A 20,173-nucleotide genomic window follows, 5' to 3' on the forward strand; every position below is an offset into this window, starting at 1 on the left:
GGGTGCAAATGTGGATCTTTTAAATGCACTGTCGTTCTAGTCGTTGCCTCCTGGGCAAGTGGAGGCAGCCCAGCAAATTGCGGGCCTACAGTGCGTGGCTGGGATGAACACAAAGGAAACTGGTCGTTCTCTTGCTTGGCCAATGATTGTCACCCGTGGCTGATTTTGATCACCTGCAGTCCGCCCTCGCCAAGCACACTCCCCTCCGTGCCTTGGGTAGTCACAATGCCAGGCTCGAGACCCAGCAGGTGCCCTCTCCCTGACCCACAGCTGTAACGTGGTAGGGCGCTGGCACCCTATCCGATTTGCGTTCCGTGTCTGCACAACTCCTGGCTCTCCTGACATTCTGTACTTGGAAAACATGATTACTTTGCTAATCTTCCTAGGCGACCGTAAGCTCCACGAGGGCCTACGAGGACCCTTTATGTGTTTCCCAGTGCCTGGGCCACAGTACGGTTTCATAATCATGTGTTGAATGCATGAGCTCTTTAGTATTCAATTCTTACCGAAAAAGAGTGAGATTGAAATCAATCTCAAGCCTTTACCTGTTGCCTAAATTTCAGGCTTCTAGATAATTCCACTGACTGTCCTTCCTGGCACCAAACGTTAAAAACCAGCCCCGCCCCGAACTCCTGCATATTTCTACAGTTGGTAGTTCACTGCCTATTCAGTTCCCCCCAAATTAGTCCTTTGAACCATCCTTGTCTCTTCCTCGTACCCCTCTTCCCATAAAGCCTTGCATATTTTTATTTCCTAAATGTTTCTGGAGATAGTCTTATTCTGCGCTTCCCAGGTCTGGAATTGCGTAGCAGGCTCTTAACGAGCCTTCCTGTGCTCAGTCTCACTCTCTTCAGTCATTCTGAAATGAAAACCTGATTCCTGGCACTTACGTCTTTCCTTCAGCTATTCCATTGCTTCCTTTTACCCACACCTATATTTTCCAAGTATGTTCTGGTCAGTGCTAATAGATGTTACTTTAAGAAATTTCGCATGATCAATGGGAGACACTGGGACATGCATATTGTGCCTGCTTTCTCCTTCCCCCTCAGTTAGGCCGATGATAGCAGAAGTGTTTGTATACAGTTGTTTACTCCAGGTGAAAATATGTGGAGCCATCAGAGACCCTTCAGAATTTGAAATTGGTGCTAAGATACCCCCCTGGGAAGTCTCTTGAACCGCAGGGATCTCTAGGCTGACTTATCCCACCAGGTGGATGGGGAACCCATAGAAAAGAGTGGAATTGAGAGAGAAAAGGAGAATCCTGACCATGTTTCTCTTCTTTCTTCCTCTATGTTGCTAGCTGCTTCTACCTTTGGATTCTGTAGCATACTCTTGGATCCTCATAGTATATTCTGCTTTTATGCTTAAGTGAAATGAATTGAGTTTCTGTTACAACCAAGAGTCCTAACTAAAAGCTGTGTATGTAACAGTTATTATTTATTTAGTGCTTACAGTATGCACGCACTGAAGTACTTCCCATACACTGTCTCATTTAATACCTCCAACGTCTCCATGAACAGGGCAGCTTCATGGGCATGTGGCCTGTGCAGTCACACCAGGCCTCAAGCTTTAGAAGGGTTCTGCAATTGGTTCAATGCTCTGTTGTCACCATCTAGGAAATCTTAATAGTTTTTGGAAAAGGAGCCCCTCATTTTCATTTCACTCTGGGCTCTACAGATCATGCAGCTCATTCTGTTTATGAAATACTATATTTGAGAAAAGGCTTTTTTACTACCATCTTCTTAGTAATATGTATTGTAAATATACAAATGAGGGACGTGGTATGCAACATTTCCCAAACAAATTTGACTCTAGAAGATTTTTTTTCATGGGAAATCCCTTAAGAAGTTTTGTGCTCTGTAGAACACAGATTAAAGCCCAATCGTTTAGCTCTGGCCAGGGTGGCTCAGTTGTTTGGAGCATCGTCCCGTAGACAGAAAGGTCACATACCCAGGTTGCAGGTCGATCCCCAGTAAGGGCATATAAGAAGGTGGCCAATCGATGTTTCTCTCTCTCTCCCCGCTTCCTTTCTTTCTAAAAACAATGTAAAAAAAAAAAAGTCCTCAGATGAGGATAAAAAGAAAGAGCCCAAGCCTTTAGTGATCTGACTCCTCCTATATATCTCTAGCTCCTGATTCCCTAGGCAGGGGGAGCAGTTTCTTGCCTCTGAGCCTGCATATATGCTTTGCAATCTGGTCTTGCTCATTAAGCACCTTCTGATTATAATTGGTTTCTCTTGTAGATTTACCTCCAAGGTAAGCACTCCTCAGCTACCATAAGTATTAGATAGTTAAGGTGGACAATGTGAATGAGCCTGACAGCTATTCTAATCGCCAGGGATCTTGTTTGACATGGAAAATCTTGGTCCTACTCCAGACCTACTGATTCAGAACCTGCATTTTAACAAGATTCCTGGGCAAGTCTTCTACATGAAGAAGTTTAAGAAGCATTGGTAAACCAATCACAGTAATTTCATTTGGCTTGGTAGGAACTGGCTCTGTAATGGGTGTGTCATTCATTTTTGAGCCAAGGAGACACAAAGGGGTGCAACTCAGAGCATCTGGGGTAAAAAGCCAGACTCTCTTTCCTTCTGGATGTAAACAAGAAAGCACGTTGCCCCAGTTCCTGCTGGCAGGCCTCTTATGACCCCAAGGAACCCAGACTGTGGCCAAGACTGCTAGTAGCCTACACCATTCTCTTCTTGTTTAGTAACAGGCCCTGTGGGCAGGAGGAGGCATAGGATGGAATGAGTGTCCTGACCTTCTGGCATCAGAAATTGCATCTAAGGAATGTGTCTTCATGGCCTGTTGAGACAAGTGGTTCTCAACCACAGTTGCATATCAAAATCAACTGAAGAAGATTTAAAATATATCAACTCTCTCGCCCTACCCCAGAGCTTTTGATTTCATGGGTGTAAGCTGAAGCCTAGATATCGATATTTTTATTTTTTAAAGGTTTTATTTTTTTATTTTTAGAGAGAGGGGAAACGAGGGAGAAAGAGAGGAAGAGAAACATCAATGTGAGAGAGAAACATCGATCGGTTGCCTCTTGCAGGCCCCCCACCAGGGACCTGGCCAACACCCAGGCGTGTGCTCTGACTGGGAACCAACCCAGCAAACTTTCTGTCCACAGGCTGATGCTCAATCCACTGAGCCACACCAACCAGAGCGATATTGATATTTTTAGAAAGCTCCTCAGTAGTTTCTAATCTGCAGCCATTGAGAACCACCGGTTTAGACAGATTGCATCTTAGAGCATAATGCCATTTTAATATTCCCTATGCAAATGTCTCCTTTCCACTGAGACTACTTATGCGACTTCTTTTAAAATGGAATTTGTCTTTAATTTTTTTATTTAAAAGCAGGCTTTATTTTTTAAATATGTTATTTAATTATTTTTAGAGAGAAGGGAAGGGAGGGAGACAGAGGGGAGAGAAACATTGATCAGTTGCTTCTCCCATGCCCCCAACCAGGGACCTGGCCAACAACCCAGGCATGTGCTAGGAATTGAATCGGTGACCCTTCAGTTGCAGGCCAGCGCTCAATCCACTGAGCCACACCAGCCAGGGTGAGACTTCTTATAAATTCATTTTGTAACTTTTTAAACAAGAAATACAAAAAAGTTCGAGTCATTCCAATTTTAATATCACTGAAATACTAATATCCACATTTGGTGAACACCATTGTTACCTGCATAGATACAGGTAGAGGATGGATAGAGAGCTACATTGACAGAGTGATGGGAACAGAAATAGGCTCAATCTGTACATGCTATTTTTAAAATACAGTGTTGAATTGGGGCTTACTTGAATTTAACAAAAGAAATAACTGAAGCAACTGCTTAGATGCATGTTTCTTCATTGCAAGAGATTGATTCATTAAAGGTTTCTCAAAGGTTAAACAAAATTATAGATACCTTTAATAGGACAGAGTACCTTGATCAAACTCTATGATCAATATTGAGTTTCTCTTTTCTTGTGGAAAAGTCTAAAAAGTATGAGCGTTTAGCAAGTACACTTACTTCCTTTTGCTTCTTCCCTGTACATCCTAATTTTTTGCTTATGTTACTTTTCACTTTGTCAGGGCTTATAACATTTACATCCTATTTTTATCCATCACTTAGCTACTGATTTTTCATAATTTCAGTATTTATTCTGTCTTTTGCATGTTGTGCTCCTCCCCACCTCTTAAGTCTGTTTGCCTAATGGAAAGGCCATTTTTTCTTCTTGGTACTCAAGGTTACCTTAGACAGACCTAACACACTTTCTTTCTGCTTTGAGCTAATGAGAATGAAATCTTTGACAGCTTCCTCACTCATCTGGGACAAATGTGTCTTCCCTTCAGGGCTATAGTTTTAGTATTGGCTATAGTTTAAAGCCAATTTTCTGTAGCCTGAGCAAACCACGGTGGGGGAGGGAAAGATCTTATCACTAAGTTTAATTCTTGCTGGAGGGCCTCGATTCTCTTCACTCAGCTAGACATTCTCTTAAACATTCTTTGCTAATACCCAAACCATCCAGCCAAGGGGCTAACTCTTCCCAGGGGTTTTATCTTATTCTGTCAGCTTAGAGTGTCCTGAAAGATGGCAAATTTTGGTGACATCCACTCTGCTTCCTGGCTCATCCTGTTGTAGCAGCTTGGTCTTTTATAACCTCCTCTCAGTGCTGAAGCCAAGCAAGAGCCCTGACCTGTTTGTGCATAGCTGCCAGAAGCCCCCTTCCCCTTCCAGGACTGACCCCAATTTCTTAAGGAATTGCATGTTTGTGGAGGCTTGGTTTATATCAATTTCCCATTGTGAGAATTATGAAGAGATTTTTCTTAGCTGTCCTTAGTCTGGTGACCTTGCATAACACAGAGTAGTCCCTTGCTCTCCAAGTGAAACATCCAGTCTCAAGTCGAGTATTTCTCCAAAGATGCTCTTTTCAATCTCAAAGCCCTTTCCACAATCTCCTTCTGTCATTCTGGCAGTATTCTAAAGGGCAGTATGGCTTGTGCAGGCTTGAATTCTACTCCCTTGCCCTAGTAACTTTGCAAAATAAAGACCCTACTGAGAATTAAACCTTGACCATCTATTGTTCTCCTGTGACAAGCAATAAAACAATGGTGATCTGGACTAGGGTATGTTTTGGGTTTTGGAAAGAGCTGCACTGTCCAGTACGGTAGCCACCAGCCACGTGTGCCTATTTGAACATTTTAATTAATGGAAATTAAGTAAAATTAAGCATGCAGCTCCTCAGTTGCACTAGCCACATTTTAAGTGCTTAGCAGTCACATATAGCTAGTGCTACTGTATCAGCACAGATAAAGAACACATAGACCAGTGCAGAAAGTTTTATTATAGCTGTGTTCTAGAGTATCATTCAGGCGATAAAGTCACTCTCTTCACACTATGGAATTGGTGAAACCCTTATTGAGGTGTGATTAATGAAAACATTTCCGTCTTGGTTGTGTTCCGGGAAGAGTTGTTCTAGCTTGGATAAGCGATGGCGGATGTGGGCTTGTTTGCTTGTATTCCCTGAATGCTTGTGTGTGAGGCCAGTGCTATAGTCATCTTAAACGTTTTATTGACCCCCTAAAGGAGGGGTTAACTGAATATTAGAGGGGAAGCCAGAGGCATTTTCTTGAATATAAACATGCCTAGATAGGGTGGGGTTCTCCCTTCTTATTATGGTTTCCTAGGGGGAAAATTATGGCTCTTCCTCAGATTTGGGGATGGTGGAGAGTAGGGCTTTTCTTGGCTGAAAATAAGAGAGTTTACATCCTAGAGATAGGGTGATCTGCGACTGTCCAATGTCTCTGACTAAGACAAGGACAACTCTGGACCAGGAGACTGCACTATCTCAGACATGCCACACTTCAATAATTCCCAGAGGATGACTTGCATACCACTGGAGTGACTCTGAGACTGTGAGAAGGTGAGTCACAGAGTCAAATTATACTCATAAATTCAAAAATCACCATTCGTCCATGATGTCAAGAAAAATCTACTGGTATCTTGTACTTTACAGACTGCCAGGAATGGAGATTTTGAAAGTAGATTATGGTTTCTCATTTTATCATTAAACTAGAGATGCATTCACACAGGAAAAATATATACGAGATATTATAGAAAATTTCCCAGTAGTGTAGCAGGCTCACTGTGATATTGTGATTTATAATGTGGAAGAAAAAGGGGTGCTGTAATAACCCAAGGTAACCTCACAGGGTGATTTGGTCATAAATTCCTAACTGGGCAGGTCATGGTGGGTAGTCATGCCTCAGGCATAGAACTTCTTTAGTAAAGCTTTAAGCAAGCCCTCTTCCTTGTTCTTGTGCATCTAGGTTAACATACCTTTGAAATGCCCACCTCCATGTAATCTTCCTTAGAGTTCCTCCTTCATTCTAAACTGCAAAATTGTCATTCTCTAGAGCATTTAAGATCTTGCCTCCTGGGATAGTCATTAATTTGGCTCAGATAAAGTCCTATAAAAGTTCTTTACAGGTTTGGATGTTTCTTAATGCCAACAATAATACGAAATATATATTCGGTCTTCATTGCCATTCCTGGCAGAGAGCTCCCAACACCCTTGGAATTTCCTTAATGTAAGAGAGATAAAGGTTTCTTTTGTTCATAACAAATCTTTTTGAAACTACACTTGAGCTTACGTTAACACGGTGACTTTGAAAAGCTGCTAAGAATAGAGGTGCTTGCCTGAGGAACCAACCAGGTAAATGAGAGACTTGGAACTTTCAGCCCCATCCCCCACCTCCGGAGAGGGGTTGGAGGTTGAATTAATCACTAATTGCCAATGATTCAATCAGCCAGGCCTACATAATGGAGCCTCTATAAAAACTCTAAATAATAGAGCTCTGAGAGCTTCCGGATTGGTCAACCTGCTCCTCCACACCCCTTCCTCTACACCTTGCCCTACGCATCTCTTCCATCTGGCTATTTTGACTTGTGTCATTTTATTTTACTTTTTTCAAATTATAAGTGGAGGTTTATTTGGAAAGTTACAGGGGTAGTAAAAGTGATCCCGCGGGGCTGCATGGCTGAGGAAACAAATTACAGAGGCAAAAAAAGGGCCCTTGGAGTTTAGGAAAAAGAAAGGCAAAAAGAATGCCTGGCGGAAGAAGAGGGGGAAGAAGGGGAGACAGCGTGCTTCAGCGAGGGAGAATGTACCTGCGTTGTATCCTTTTATAATAAACCCATAATCTAAGGAAGTAAATGTTTTCCTGAATTCTTTTTTTTTTTTAAGATTTTATTTATTTTTATTTTTTAATTTTATTTTTTATGGATTTTATTTATTTATTTTTCGAGAGAGGGGAAGAGAGGGAGAAAGAGGAAGAGAAACATCAATGTGTGGTTGCCTCTCACATGCCCCCAACTGGGGACCTGGCTCATAACCCAGGCCTGTGCCCTGACTGGGAATCGAACCAGCAACACTTTGGTTCACAGGCCGGTGCTCAATTCACTGAGCCACACTAGCCAGGGCCTGAATTCTTTCTTTAAGTATATTTTATTGATTATGCTGTTACAGTTGTCCCAATTTCTTTTTTCTTTGCTCCCTTCCACTCAGTAACCCACTTCCCTCCAGCAACCCCACCCCCCTTAGTTCATGTCCATGGGTTGTGCATATAAGTTCTTTGGCTTCATCCTTTCCTGTATTATTCTTAACTTCCCCTGTCTATTTTATACCACCGATTATGCTTCTTAATCCCTGCACCATTTCCCCATTTCTCACCCTCCCCCCTCCCAGCTGACAACCCTCCAAATGATCCCCATACCTATGATTCTGTTCCTATTCTGGTTATTTGCTTAGTTAGTTAGTTAGTTTGATTTTAGGTTCTGTTGTTGATAGTTGTGTTTGTTGTCTTTTATTATTTTTTTTAGTATGTTTTATTGATTATGCTGTTACAGTTGTCCCAATTTCTTTTCCCTTTGCGCCCCTACACCGAATTACCCCCCTATCCTCCAGCAATCCCAGCCCCCTTAGTTTATGTCCATGTGTCATGCATATAAGTTCTTTGGCTTCACTCCTTGTCCTATTCTTAACATCGCCCTGCCTGTTTTGGGCCTACCAATTATGCTTCTTAATCTCTTCACCACTTCCCCCTTCCCCCCCACAGCCCCCCTCCCACCTGATACCCCTCTAAATGATCCTCATACCTATGTTTCTGTTTCTCTTTTGGCTGTTGGCTCAGTTTCTTTTTGTTTTTACTTTTCAGATTCTGTTGTTGATAGTTGTGAATTTGTTGTCATTTTAATGTTCATAGTTTTGATCTTCTTTTTCTTAAATAAGTCTCTTTAACATTTCATATAATAATGACTTGGTGGTGATGGACTCCTTTAGCTTTACCTTGTCTCAGAAGCATTTTATCTGCCCTTCCATTCTAAATGATAGCTTTGCCGGATAGAGCAATCTTGGTTTTAGGTCCTTGCTTTTCATCACTTTGTTTTTTTTTTTTTTTGGGGGGGGGGGGGGGTCAAACAGTGTTTATTGAATGTAAAGTAACCCTATCCCCATGGGGAAGAAAGTTCAAAAGAGAACAGAGAATAATACAGATTAAATACCCACCTGGGCATTCACACTGTCTTGCATACACACATACACACACCACATACATATCCAAGCTCTAACAGTGACAAATCAAACACCTGCTTCCTCCAGCCTAAGTAAGTGATGGCTGTTAGGAGGTGGTTCAGAGGTGGGGCTCCAGAATGGGTTCTAATAGCAGCAGCCTTGTCCCTCTCTGCCCCCGTCCTGCCCCAGGGAGCTGGGGCGCCTAGGAGGTAGGTGGCAACTCTTCCCCACTCTGCCGCAGACGCTTCTTGGCTCGGATCTCATTCATGGCCTCTTCAATGGAGCGTGTGTCCCTCTTGTTGGCCACAGGCACACAGCCATAGGTCTTGTTGGCCTGTAGCACATGAGCCGCCTCCTTGGCTGCCCCCTTGCCGATGAGGTGGCTATACTTGTCCTTGTAGTTGCTGGGGGGGCTCACCACCACAGGCCCCTGCCGAGCTTCTTCCTCCTCCTGCTGCTGAGCCAGCTCCTTCAGCTTCCGTTTCTCTTCAGCTTTCTGAGGGTCCCACTCCTCTCCATGACGATAGGAGTCCAGCTCTTCATCTGAGGGTGCAAACTCCTTTTTGAAGATCATGACATAGCGACATTCGTCATCTTCCCCGAAGGAGAAGGATGTCAGGCCAGCCACTTCGTGTAATATGCTCCTCTCTATCTTGTTCATTGGCTGAAACTTTTTCTTGATCTGCCCACTGTCTTGGATGAAATCTGACACCTCTTTCTCCATCCTTTTACGAAACTCCACTTTCTGTTGTTTGTCTTGCTCCTGTAGCTTCTTCAGGCGGGCAGCCTGCTCTCGGGCCTTGCGCCGAGTCTCCTGGTCACCGAGGCTGGGTGGCTTTTCCATGGAGCTCAGGATGGAGCCCAGTAGGTCCGCCATCTTGGGAGTGACAGAGAAGGGCGCTTTTCATCACTTTGAATAATTTTTGCCTGCAAAGTTTCTTTTGAGAAATCAGCTGATAGTCTTATAGCAACCCCTTTGTAGGTAACTCTCTTCTTTTCTCTTGCTGCTTTGAAGATTCTCTCTTTATCTTAAACTTTGGCATTTTAATTATGTGTCTTGGTGTGGTCCTCCTTGGGTCTAAGCTTGTTTGGGACTCTCTGTCCTTCTTGTACTTGTATGTCTATTTCATTCCCCCAAATTAGGGAAGTTTTCCTTCATTATTTTTTCACATAAGTCTTCAATTTCTTGCTCTTTCTCTTCTCCTTCTGGAACCCCTATGGTTTGGATGTTGGCACATTTAAAGTTGTCCCAGAGGTTCCTAAGCCTCTCCTCATTTTTTTCAATTCTTTTTTCTTCATTCTGTTCTGATTGACTATTTATTTCTTCCTTATGTTCCAAATCATTGATTTCAACCCCTGTTTCCTTCCCTTCACTATTGGTTTTGTGTGGATTTTTTTTAACATAGCCTTCCCTTCTTCCCTTCTGCATATGCCATACTCAAGCATATCTGTTTAGTCTGTGAGCATCTTTATCACCAGTGTTTTGAACTCTTCATCTGTTAGGTTGGCCATCTGTTAGGTTAGCTCACTTAGTTCTCTCACTGGAACCTTGATCCATTCCCCGTTTGGGCCATACTTCTCTGTCTCCTCATTCTAACAGGCTCCTGTGTGTGTTTGCCTTCACGTCCCAGGTAGAGTGGAGCCCTAGGGATTCGTCAGTACAGGGTGACCCGTTTCACCACGTCGTGGCGCTGTGTGGGGGGAGGGGTCTGAGAGGGAACAATGCCACTTGCTCAGCACTCCAGGCATTTCTCCCACTTCTGTATGGGACTGGCACCTCTCTAGCTGTTGCCCTGGCTGCTGTTCCCAGGTTGGGTGGGTCTGCGGATGTTCTAGGACTGTGGAGGCCTCTAAACAAGCAGACTCTGCTGAGAAACTGGCAGCTTCTTCCACCGCCCCCATCCCACTGGTTTTCACAGTCAGAAGAAATGAGGCTTTATTTTCTCTGGTACTGGAACTGTGAGCTTTGTGGTCTGATCTGGGGCTGGGAGTGCACCCAGGTGTCCCTCCCAGCTTTTATGTGTGACCGCACTTTCTGCTGACCGGCCAGAGCTGCTGTTGCTGCCACTGCCACAGCTATCTCCATACCGTGTCCTCTCTGCCCTGACTCTGCCCCTCCTACCTGTCTGGATGAGTATTTCTTCTTTATATCTTTGTTTGTTGGACTTCCATGCGGCTTGATTTTTGGAACTTCTGGTTGTCTCTAGTTTTGAGGTAGTTGTATTCCTATTTGTGGAGGGAGACACAGGGTGTCTACCTACTTCTCCATCTTGGCCAGAAGTTTGTTTTCCTGAGTTCTGTGAGCCTCTTCAGCAAATTATCAAACCTGATTTACAGTCAATAGGTGAGAAGCCCAGGTGACAATCCAGGCCTGTGTTGGCCTCTGAAGTGTGTGTGGTGGGGCAGGGGAAGAAGCCTTGTGGGATTAGCCCTTAACCTGTGGGGTCTGCAAGAACCCCAGGGAGACAGGGTCAGGACTGAACTGAACTGAATTGTAGGGTACCAGTTGATGTTCACAAGGAACTGGAAAATTGCTTGATGTTGGTGGCCACTAACTACATTTGGTGACCAGAAGTGAAGTATTGGAGAGTACTAGAGGGAGAAACAGCATTTTTCCCCTTTTAGTTTGTATAGAAGGGGAAATGACGAGTTTTTTATACTCTCTCACACTCAGCGTGAGGTCCCCTGTGTGCTGTGTGTGTCAAAAGGGCTCTCCCATCACCAAACCTCACCATGGAGGATGATCTCAGAGAGAAAACACAACCTAGCACAGGAAACAGAATTGCCCCACTATGCAGCCTTCTCAGGTTGACAAGTGGAGGCAACGTTCAGCATTTCATAGCACATACTAGAGAGAAACAAATCTCCCTTTGAAATACAGACACAAGCAAACTCCATGAGTCCTTGATCGTGCATAGTAATTGTGCACGGAGGATGTAGCTTGTACCTTCTGATACATGCCGGTCCCAATGCACACTGTAGTGTCACCCTGCATGCACGTAGGTAGCCAAGGGCTCACCTGCATTTGCACCCACGTCCCCACTGTCAGTGTCACGTCCTCATCGGGCCCCTTGTGTACTTCCATGCACGTCAGCACACATATTTCAGGGTCACCCTCTTCAGCAGATTATGATCACTGGGTCCAGATTCTTGGTATGTCCCTTTTTTAATTCCTGATTTTCATTCTCTTCAGAGAAATATAAGATCCCAGCATTGAAAGCAGTTTTTTGTTTTTTGTTTTTCATGGTAGCTTCATTCTTTCTGTCTGCTTACATCAACATTTGGAGTCATCCAGGGGGTCATCTGTGATTTTTATCTTTCTCTAGTGCTGCACAGGCAATCCATCAGAAAATCTTGTGGGCTCTGTCTTTGCAGTATATCCAGATTCCATTCATTTCCTACTATTTCCATCACAGCCTCTCAGCCAGATCACTGCAAAGCCTTGTCTCCCTGCCCCGCCCTCGCCCAGATCTCGTCTATTCTGCACCCAGCAGCCGGTGCGCTCCTTTTATAACTCAAGTCAGATCATGTCTCCCCTCCACGCAGAACCCTTTCAATGCCTTCTCACGTCACTTGGATTAAATCTAGAGTCTTTGCCATGACATTTGTAATCTAGATCCCTGCTGCCTATCAAACTGACCCCTCTCACTCTCACTCAAGCCACTCTGGACACTTGGCTGTTTCTGAGACACACCAGCCACTCTTGCTTCAGGTTCTTTGTGTTTTTAATTCCCCGGCCTGAACCATTTTCCTGCAGATTCACACACAGCTCACTTCCTCCACGTCTTTGCTCAAATTCACTTTATTGGGAAGACCTTCTCTGAAGACCCTTCCTCGGATGACATACACACAATGTTCTTCCCTGCCATTCTGTATCCCCTTACTCTGACTTTTTCTTCTTGGCCCTCAGCACCTCCCTGAGCATTATTTGTTTGTTTACCGTGTCTTCCCACACTAGAATGTAAGCTCTGTGAGCTCAGGGGCTTTGTTGTGTTCGCTGCTGTACCCCAGCTGCTAGAACAGTGTCTGGCGTGGGGAGAGCACAGAAGAAATAAGTTTGGAATGAGTGAATAAACTCCTCATGGGAAAGTGGCTGCTCATATGTGTCTAAGTATTTCTGGGGAAAAGCTTTGCTAGGGATTTCCTCCAGACCCTCTGAGGGGACATGGTCAAGAAGGGTGCTGCCTGGCCGTGCGTCTGTCCTCCCCAGAGAGGCCAGCTGCCCCAGGGAAGTAAGGTTGAGCTGTGGGAGAGATGTTTATGTCTTTAGAAGTGCATGCCCGTGAGTTGGAGTCATCCAAACCAGTCTGACAAGAGTGAGGGCAGGATTCTGGATTCTGCCCAAACTAGTAAAAATGCAAGAGTCACGGGGGCCTCCCAAGCCTTGCTTCTGTCCATGCCCAGTGAGACCAGCAAAGTGGACACTGTGGCCATCCCATAGAGCTCTTGCTGAAGGTCAGGGACTGAGACAGGGATGGCAATGGGGCTTGGTCCCAATACACAAAGGATATAGAAGCTGCACCCTGATTTGCCATAAAAGCAGCAGCTGTGGGTAAGCAGGCCTCCCTTTCAGAGCCATCCATTTGTTTAGCGAATATTTGCTACCCAGGTGCCAAGCATGGTTGTAGGCCTTTGAGGACTATTCCAGAAGCTGGGGATTCCTGGGTCATGGACCACACGGCCACAGGGAGGGGCCAAGCTTGGCTCAGGAGAGTGCCCAGACCCCCTCTTGTTTACGTCCTCCCTTTTTCTCTGTGGGGGAGGCAGCTGCAGCAAGGATCAACACTGCCTGTGTCATCAAGGCTGCTGGGGACTCAGGGAGGCACTGGGCAGCCTCTGCAGGCTCTCCTCACTACCCCTCCTCATGAGGACCTCCTCAGCACCCCCGACTGCTGCTAACCCTCTCAGGGAGAAGAAATGTCTCCACTACCTGCTGCCCACTGTTCTGGACCCAGAGCTCCACCTGCTGACAGGCTCTCTCTCTTTGCCACCCTGGAGCTGCCTTGGGCACTGGCTCTGTGGCTTGCTGGTGGTGGGGGGCGGGGGCATCGGTGGGACAGGGGTGCAGCCAGGAGGATAGCTATGCCTAACGGGGAAGCAGAAAGTGAAGATGTTTTTTCAGGACAGGATATTTGGGTGAGGAAATCTCCAGTAGAGATATGAGGGGTACAAATGATAAGTTAGTTGTGTCTAGAATGGAGCTCAGGCCCTGAAACTGGGGCCCAGACCAGTCTGACACTGGCAGAGGTCCCCTGGGTGTCAGGGCCTGCAGAGGAGCTCCGCAGGATCTTCAGCAGGGCATGATGACCCTGAGGTCTTACAGGTTGGCCTCACCCATTCCCCGTGAGCTACAGGGGCCACAGGCTCAGCTCAGACTTCCAGTAAGACTCTGGGAGTAGCAGGGCTTCTGTGATGACTATCTTCTGTCTGGCAGCTGGAGGGGGTGAAGTCCCCTGTTAATACTCGATTGTCTATCTGAAACAGCTGGGTGAGGCTAAGAACACGCAAGGGCTGATGTGCCTGGCCCGTGCAACCCATCCTGAGTTCCGGTAATGACCAGCCCAGGGGGGCTGGGACTGTCCTCACACATAGAACTATGGCGTAATTTTGGGTCATCTCTGGGGATGCTTCCAGTGCTGCTGTCCTCTGACTCAAGGGAGGAGAGATGTGTCTTATGGGCTTGTAGACTTTTCAGTTTCTTTATAAGAACACTCTGAGCTTGGAGTGCAGCACTTTGCCATTGTCAACAGGGTGCATCCGTGCATGGAACTTCTGAGAGAAGCCAGGCCCACTGTGGAGCTGACCAGAGGTCAGCATTTGTAGAGTCTGGGCACCAGGAATGGCCCTAAACACCAGTTCTCCAGGCAGGGGAAGCTGGTGAGTGACGAGGAAGAGTAAATCGCAGGTGGCATAAGCATTCTGGGGGCCTCAAAATACCCGAAGGGAGGTGTCGTCAATGGCGCGTCCACCTCAGAAAGATAAAGGTGGGGGTAGAGGAGGACCTCATGGTTATTAAAAATTAGGTTAAATTAAAAAACAACAACAACAGAGAGCTTACTTGGCAGCCACAGGTGGCTGAGGTCTGGGAATTTCGGTGGGTAAAGTATTTCACAAAATGAGGGAAATTTCTGCCTGGAGGCCAGCACTTCTGCCTCTTGACCAGCAGCTTTGGAAACACAGAGAGAGTGTTCTTGGGACAGACGTGGCATTTTCACGAGGGACACTAGTGATGAGATGGGGATGAGGTGCCTTTGCTGCAAGGCCACAAGCAGGGAACGAACAGGGTGAAGATGGCTGGTTTGTGAGCACCTGTGAGGCGCTTCCTGAGAACGTCCCCAAATACTCGAGGGACATTTGCAGCACCCTGGAGCCTAGAGAGGGCAAGTGGGAGCCAGGGCAGGAAATCTGACTTGTGAGTTTGTTATCAGAGAAACTGGTTCTTTTCCTCGATACAGTAAAGAATTACAGATCAGCGAGCCTATTAGCGTGCACGCAAAGGTTATTAGTGACCGGGAGAGCAAAAGCAAGGGTGGCCCAAGGCCAAGGCGGCAAGCTCGCCCTAGGGTGGCCAGAGGCCCTGAGGTCAGAAGGCCAAGAGCACCAAGAGCACCATGAGGGCCAAGAGCCAAGACAGCGAGTCCTTTGTTCTGAGGATGTATATAGTCGGGGAATGGGGGTGAGGGAGTTCCGTTTTGATTGATGGATAAAGGTGGAGCCAGCTTTTCTCCAGGGGGTGGGGCATGACTACCCAAACTTAGGTACGTGTGGGGGTCTGTTAGCTCTAATCCTTATCTCGCTGCAGACTCCATTTGTTCATCTTGTTGTAAAACACGTAAGTGAAGGGAGGCAATAAATTCAAGTTGGGGCAGTTACCCAAAGTTATTTATGGGCTCTTTCTGTAAGCATTAGGGACTCCCTCATAAAACAGATAGTGACCAGAGGTAGACAATTAACCAAAGTTGGTCTATGGGTCTCTTCCCTTTGGGCGCCATGGGACCCTCTCCTGCCTTTCTGGCCTTGGGATGAAAGCACAGTTTCAAAGGCTTCCTTTCCCAGATAGTGGGAAGGATACAAAGAATTTCAAGGACTGCCCTCCTCCTCCCGTGCTAACACAGTGTTTCTTGTGATGTTGGAACACCTGGCAGTATCATCAGACAAGGCCTGGGACTGCTGGGTCAGCGGGTGATACATGTCTCCTGTTGCTTTGAGCCTCTGTATTAAGTTCTCTGTTAGACTGCACGGGTGAGGACCCTGCCTTTGTTTCCCCTCTGGTACTCATTTGATTGTAACAAGTTGGCACCCATGGGCTGATGGGATGTGGTGACTCTGGGTTTATATTTGCAGGACTCCTGCGAGATACTAAGGATTTCTGTTTAACAGAGGGGGCAGCAGCCGGCGAGGCTCATTGGAAAACATGGTGTCTGAAGCAAATTAACCTGGTTCTGAGGCGCTCTTCTTCAGCCTCTGCAGCCCCTGCTGAGAGCAGGTGGGGCCACAGGCGTGACAACACGGCAGTGGCCTCACAGGGACCCCCACTGAAGCTACAGGACGCTTAGGCCTGACACGTGGGAGATGGCTCTGGGAGGGCTGGTTTGGGTCAGTCCTAGCCAGCAGGCCTCAGCCTCCCCAGTCCTCTCAGACCAAGGAAGCCCCGACCTGGCTCCTCTCCTTCCCCATTATTTTCATGGCAATTTTAAGCTCTAACCTTCCTTTCTACTTGTCTCTTCAGGGCAGAGACCCCGCTTACCTATGGGGTCAACCGACCTCATATCCCCACCTTCCAACTGGTTTATGGGTCCCAGAAGAGGACCGTGTTGCTTACACATTCATAAATTCTCACTAAAGGGACCTGAAAAACTGCTGGTTTCTTACCTCAGATATCAGATAATTTCCTGTTGACCTCATTCTGTCCCCTCATTTCCCATCTATTCTTTCTTACCCCAAGTTTGCTACCCTCACTCTGCTACTCCCTGAGCACAGGAAACCCCATGGGTGTTGTTCTGAAAAGAAAATGCCACCTCTTCTTCAGGGCTGTGTGATCGGTGTTGGTGGGGAAGGCTGAGTTAGGGATGGGATCACGGGGAAGTTCCACGCCACTGGAAGCATCTGCACGGCACTTGACCAATTCACAGAGCCCCTTTATAACACCAAGAACAAATACCCAGGTAGCAACCCATCATAACTGTGCTCCAATCTTGCCTATCTGGAAGTGGTTTCTCATTTGCTTTGCCTACTTCGGGCACCACCACCTGGACCATCGTTAGCAGCTGAATTCTCTTACCTTGCCTAGATACGACTCCAGAGCCCTGCAAAGTTGACTTCCATGCGTTAGGAAGGGTTCTTTAAGAATTTTATCTATACAGAAACAATTTTTTGATTATCTGAGAAAACTACCAAAATAACTCACACAATATACCGTCAGTCAATTACATAATGACCATCAATTCTAAAGAGCTTCACTCTCCAGTACGGTAGCCACCAGCCACGTGTGCCTATTTGAATATTTTAATGAATGGAAATTAAGTGAAATTAGACATGCAGCTCCTCAGTTGCACTAGCCACAATTCAAGTGCTTAGCAGTCACATACAGCTAGTGCTACTGTATCAGCACAGATAAAGCACACATCCACCAACGTAGAAAGTTTACTACAGCTCTGTTCTAGAGTGTCATTTGGGTGTTAAATTCTCTCTCTTCACACAATGGAATTGGTGAAACCCTTATTGAGGCATGACTGATGAAAATGTTTCTTCCTTACTTGTGTTCCTCTCTTCCTCATCCTTAATTCTGAGGCTTGGTTACGTGTCCGCCATCCCAAGCTGCTGACCTGGGAGGAGTGTCTCTGGATAACTTTGTTGATGTGCTCCTGACATCCCATCGCTGTCTTTCCATCTATAATTGCTTAGAGTTTACATTTTAACTGCAGAATCCTTCTCAGCTAGTTCATACCAACTGCCTTAGAGGGAAAGTACCAGGAGTTGGCCTGAAAACCTCTCTTTTCCCGAATGGGGCTGAGGTGTCCTGCATTTACATGAATCTGAGGCAACGAGGTGCCAGACACAGCTGGGGCCAGAACCGGGGACTTCAGAGCAGCCTGCTTGTCCTTTGGTTCAAATGTCCCTGGGCTGCCGTAATGATTAACTTTCGCAGAAGGCTCAGATCCCTCACCTCTGATAAACTAAAGGTAGTTTCTACTGAAGTTCTGAGATGCAGAGAAGTAAAGGAAAAAAAGAAAGTGAGAGGGTGGTGGCGAGAGCCCAGCGACAGGACACAGGGGAGGGGGGGAAATGGACCAGCAATGCCCCGTGTCCCTGATCCTGCCTCTGCAGTGGTGGTGGTCCCTGTGGACAGCTCTGGGGCCAGCCTCACGGTCTGGGCAGCTGCGGCCTCCTGGTCTTACCGAGCAACGTGGGCTCTTCTGAGGTGGGCACACTGGTTCCCAAGTGCGGGAATGGGAGGTGTTGTTAATCTGCAGCTTACCTCCCCACGGTTCCTTGTCTGCCTTCCTTGTCACCCACACATGGCCCTGAACACCTGCTGTTTTTGAGCTTCGCTAAGTGTGTGCAGCCCCTTTACCCTGGCTGCTCCTCAGAGCCCCACGTCACGGTCAGGCTGCAACAATCCGGGCCGGACACGTCCCATCCTGCCCTGAGGCAGGCCATTTTCACGTGGTCTGGGACCCCAACACCCTGGGCTGAGCTGCCCCACAGCAACGCAGAAGCCCTCCTCACCCGTAGGCTTTAACACGCCATGCCAGACACTTTCCTCACCCCACTTGGGCTGCGACACCCTGCATCAGCCAGCTGTTTCCCATGTGGCCCTCTCCTTACCCACGTAGGCTCCCACGTCCCAGAACAGCTCACTCTTTCTCTTAGTCAGTTCTGGCTGCTATAACAAAGTAGCATAGATCGGGTGACTGATACACAGCAGACATGCATTTCTCACTGCCCTGGAGCCTGGAAGTTCGAGATCAGGGTGCCAGGTGGTTGGGTTCTGGTGAGAATTCTCTTCCAGGCTGCACACGGCCAACTTCTCACTGGGCCCTCACGTGGTGGGAAGAGCACCAGGGAGCTCTCTGAGGTCCCTTTAATAAGGACACTAATCTCATTCACGAAGCCTTCACTTTCGTAGCCTAGTCACCTCCCCAAAGCCCCATATGCTATACCCGTCACTCTGGGAGTGAAGACTTCAAAATAAGAACTTACACTCTTCTACCCAGACATCCTTCCTCGGCCAAGGCTCTGACACTCCTCTTTTGGGGACTGTGGCAGCCCCTGTCCCTCGCTCCCTACATGAGTGCCTATTTTGCTTGGCGCCCCCAAGTGACTGTTGGGCTGAATTGATTAGAAAGGAAAGGGGCGGAGGGAAGAGGAACAGAAAGAGGAAGAAACATTGTTTATTTTTAACATCTACTAAGACCTTGCAGTGATCATTTTGTGTCGATTTCTCCTTGGGCGAGTTTTTCGACTTGCCTTTTATTCAGGAACATTGTCTGGCACTATCTGTTCAGCTCCCTTGTCTTGTCTTTCTTCTTTGGAGATTCCACGTATCTTCTTGTTGCACCTGCACTGTCTTCTCCATGTATCAATGTTTTAATGAGATAGTTAAAAGCTGTAGTCTGTTTCATTTTCTACATTTGTTTCATTTCTGCTCTCCAGCTCTCTTTTAAGTTGTATTCTTAAAATACATTTTTAAAATTGATTTGAGAAAGAGAAAGACACATTGATTTGTTCCATTTATTTTTGCATTCATTGGTTGGTTCTTATATGTGCCCTAACTGGGGATCAAACCCGCAACCTTGGCATATCAGGGTGACATTCTAATCAACCAAGCTACCTGGCCCGGGCGCACGCTCTTGGTAACTCCTGCTCATTCTACTACTACTCACAGTAAATGGGAAGGTTTTCCACACCAAGCAATTCTTCAGTTGTCAGTGGGCACCAACGGGGTGTCCTGCAATTTAACTCAATTCTGACACTAGCTGCCTGGAGTTAGGGAAAACCCCACAGTTTAAGAACTCACTCTCATGAGACTACCCCCACTGCAGATGCTAACTGCAGGTCCCAGCTTATCACTTGTACTTCTGACCTGTTGGCTATCAATTGGGGGTTCCCATGCTCCCCCCTCGTGTTTGATAATTTGCTAGAATAGCTCACAATATGCAGGGAAACACTTATGTTTACTGGTTTGTAAAAAAGGCTAGAGGAAAGGATACAGAGGAACAGTCAGATAAAGCTATATTGGACTGGCCAAAAAATTTGTTTGGTTTTTTTCCGTGAGATGGCTCTAGTAGAGCTTAGTTGTCTTTAACTTCATCCAAAATAATGCTGTTAGATTATAGGGTGATAGCTGTCATGTCAGCATGCATTAAAAAAACAAACAAACAATTTATTGCCCTGGCTGGTGTGGCTCAGTGGATTGAGTGCCAATCTGTGAACCAAAGGGTCGCTGGTTAGATTCCCAGTCAGGGCACATACCTGGGCAACCACACATTGATGTTTCTCTCCCTCTCTTTTTCCCTCCCTCCCCTTCTCTCTAAAAATAAAATAAATAAAATCTTTAAAAATAACTTACCAAAAATGGTGAATTTTTGTGTAGCCATTTTCATATTG

General features: G+C 46.3%; 1 pseudogene; it reads right to left on the reverse strand.

Annotated features, from left to right (window-relative positions):
- Positions 1 to 8,511: 8,511 nt before the first annotated feature.
- On the reverse strand, positions 8,512 to 9,455 carry LOC150005659 (sperm-associated antigen 7 pseudogene; annotated as a pseudogene).
- Positions 9,456 to 20,173: the final 10,718 nt, after the last annotated feature.

The sequence above is a fragment of the Furipterus horrens genome, unplaced genomic scaffold (assembly GCF_987537825.1).
Source record: "Furipterus horrens unplaced genomic scaffold, mFurHor1.1.pri manual_scaffold_6, whole genome shotgun sequence".
In the NCBI taxonomy this organism is placed as follows: domain Eukaryota; kingdom Metazoa; phylum Chordata; class Mammalia; order Chiroptera; family Furipteridae; genus Furipterus; species Furipterus horrens.